The sequence below is a fragment of the Hyla sarda genome, chromosome 2, assembly GCF_029499605.1.
Source record: "Hyla sarda isolate aHylSar1 chromosome 2, aHylSar1.hap1, whole genome shotgun sequence".
Taxonomy (NCBI): domain Eukaryota; kingdom Metazoa; phylum Chordata; class Amphibia; order Anura; family Hylidae; genus Hyla; species Hyla sarda.
In genome coordinates this window covers 372,961,570-372,964,862 of record NC_079190.1, presented here as the reverse complement: position 1 = coordinate 372,964,862, position 3,293 = coordinate 372,961,570, and the positions used below count along the sequence as shown (strand labels likewise).

The 3,293-nt window shown below is 41.2% G+C and overlaps 1 pseudogene; it reads left to right on the top strand.

Annotated features, from left to right (window-relative positions):
• Positions 1-201: 201 nt before the first annotated feature.
• LOC130359855 (U2 spliceosomal RNA) lies at positions 202-361 on the top strand (annotated as a pseudogene).
• Positions 362-3,293: the final 2,932 nt, after the last annotated feature.

Genomic DNA, 3,293 nt, shown 5'->3' with positions numbered 1-3,293 from the left:
CCTGCTTACGATATTTTCAAGGATATGTAACGGGGGGATAGCAGCCCACATACCCAGCTGCAGCATTGAACTCCTGTTCATACGGGCACAAATGAAAGAAATACACTCTTCGAGTTTGGGGGTGTTCTAAATCAAGAGGGCTGGCAATGTCTCTTTATTTTTTCTTGTGTTTGTTTTGCTTTTTCTCTCTCCTTAGTATATCTTACCTCTCGGCCTTTTGGCTAAGATCAAGTGTAGTATCTGTTCTTATCAGTTTTCATGCTGGTGGGGATGGGTGCTGCATGGAGGATGCAGGTGTACCAGGGCTTTCCGGGGCTGGTTCTGAGGAATCAGCTCGACGGCTGCCCCGATGTGACCTGTTCCCTCCGGGTCTCGCCATGAGGCTGAGAGGGTCTAGAGCCGAGGTACTTTTGTGCCTCGGGGAGTGGTGACCCCGAGGTGCCGAAACTCACTGGGAGTACTGGCTCACTGAGTTGAAGCACGGGCACCATAATCTCTTCACCTTGTGGCACTCACCTCTTGATTCCCGGCCTTCTGGCTAGGATCAGAGAAATTTTTATAGATCCGGCCGGATGTCCGGGCAGTATGCTGCACACATTCACTTATTTATTTCTTTTTTGTCTCACTGTGTCACTTTTTGCGTGTTGTGTGTTCACAGGATTTGTCAGGATGCGGTAGCCCTTCTGGGTGTCCCTCCTGGTGGTCTAGGGGAGGTGTGTGTGGCCATTAGGTTCCGCACCTCCCTGCAAACACCCCGGGTACTCCTGCTTTGGCAGGGTACCTACCGTTTTTGGCTCTGCGGGCAGATACCTTGGCTAACGCCAAGGGGGATGCCGGGAGCATTTGTGGTCCCCTAGTAGCTTCGGCGAAAAGGGACATCGAACCTGGAACCTCGCAGGTACCTTTTGGTCCGGAGGCGAAGGGTAAGGTTTGTTGGGGGGCCTCTCTCCTATCAGGGAAGGGCTTGCGATAGACCGCATCCTTTGTGCAGGTTTTTTTAGTGTAACATGTTTGCACTTTTTCTTGCACTTTGGGTGAATCGAGAGCACGTTCCTCGGCTTTAGATAAAAAAAAAATAGCTTATCTCTTTGGCTCACAGATACTGTTAAGTCATCTTTCGGTTTTGCATAATTTTGCCTTAACGATTTGTCAGGCCCCTTAGAACATACTGTACTGTTTTTGTCAGTTTAAAAGTGCTTCTTTTAAACCATTGTTACCCCATTGGGTTAAATGTAGATTGCATTCACTGACATGTACTAATGTTGGTGCTTATTAGTAGCACCAGTAGAGTAGGGCTAATATAGGAGTCCCAGGTGAAGGATCAGTCTGGGTACAAAGGGGGGGGGGTTCATAAGGAGCCACTCGTCTCAAACCAGTGAAGGATCCCATACCCCTTTCTTTCCACCTGAATCTGAGACTAATAGGTGGAATATATAGTAGGGAAAGATGAATTCTAATAATGTATTTCTAGGGGGGACTGATAAGGATGACCATTATGATTTTGATTACTGATCAATATATGTATATATATATATATATATATATATATATATATATATATATATATATTATTTTTTTTTTTTTAATTGATATATATGCTAATATGTTGCAAAAAAACATTATTTTCCTTGAGACATATCAGCTTGCTATTTGCTTGTGACTAAGATGAAGACCTTGGGATGAGGCCAAACGATGCAAAATAAAGATGAAGTTGGAAGTTAGAGACAAAACATCTGAATAAATATAGACTGTGCAGAAGGATGGATACATCCGGAAATTTCTGGTAGAATAGGGAAATGGCAACATAAGTGAATGAATGACTGCTTAAACAAATGAATGCTGAAAATGCTAATATATACAGACGCAATTCTCAAATAACCAATCAAAATATAACATGATGAGTTTGACGTGATAACAAACCTCCCCTTTTTGTCAACTGTAAAAAACAATGTACTTCCGTATAATAAAAAAAACTCCTTGGGACAGTTCCTTAGCCAGTATGCTGAGAAGTAGATATATACCAACATTTTGTTTGGTGTTTATTTCTTTTGTCGACACTCAGCTGTCACTCACATTTTAAGGCCTAACCAGCAGCCAATGTTAATTCAACCGCATGGCCATTGGCGTACACATAAAAATGAAATCCAAAGTCCAAAATTGCATATTTTTGGTCACTTTGTATTCCCCAAAAATTTTTACAAAAAGTGTTCAAAAAGTTCTATTAAAATAATCCTGTTACCAATAAAAACTTCAGATCACGGAGCAAAAAATTAGCCCTCATACCACCCCGTATACGGAAAAATAATAAAGTTATAGGGGTTCAGAAAAAGACAATTTTAAACATACTAATTATGGTGCATTTTTTTAAGTAGTAAAATAAAGAAAACCTGAATAAATTGGGTATTATTGTAACCATATGGACCTACAGAATAAATATATGGTATCATTTTTACAAAAAGTGCACTACGTAGAATCGAAAGCACCCAAAAGTTACAAAATGGCATTTTTTTCCCCAATTTTGCTTCACAATTTTTTTTTCTGGGTTTGCCATACATTTTGTGGTGAAATGGTTGATGTCATTAAAAAGTAAAATTGGTGTCCCAAAAAATAAGCCCACATATGAGTCTGTAGGTTAAAAATTTAAAGTGTTAAGATTTTTAGAAGGTGATGAGGAAAAAATCTAAGTGGAAGGTTAATATTTTAATTAAATATTAAATTATAATTTATGTTTGAACACAATCTGAATGTAATTTGGGTGATGCTCCTTTAACAAGTTGCCATCTAAGGATGAGCTGGCTCATCCTGAGACAGCAACTGTTGTATGGCGCGGGCTCCAGACTCGAGCCCGCGTAATACCGGCCGGACCCCAGCTAATTTCTGTAGCTATGGCCGGTGTTAATAGTCGACATTTGCGATTGCCATGGCCGGCTATTAACCCTTTAGATGGCCGCTGTCAAAGTTGACAGCAGTTTCTAAAGGGACATTTAAATCATGGCTGGGAGTCCAGTGAGGTTGATCGCCTTCCCCCCCCTCGCAGCACGGTCATTGGGAGGGTGGGCGATCCACTGCTGAGGGAGCCGGAGGGCTTACCTCACGTCCCATGCCAGCTGCTGCACTGTGAATGATAAAGCCTGGAAAGACCAGGCTTTATCAATCGAGCACAGAGCGCACAGATCAATGTGGTTCTATGAAATCACATTGATCTGCATGAGAAATCTAATGATTCCTCCTAAAAGTCCTCTAAGGAGATTAAAAGTGTAAAAAAAATTAAAATAAAAAGTTTCATAAAAAGT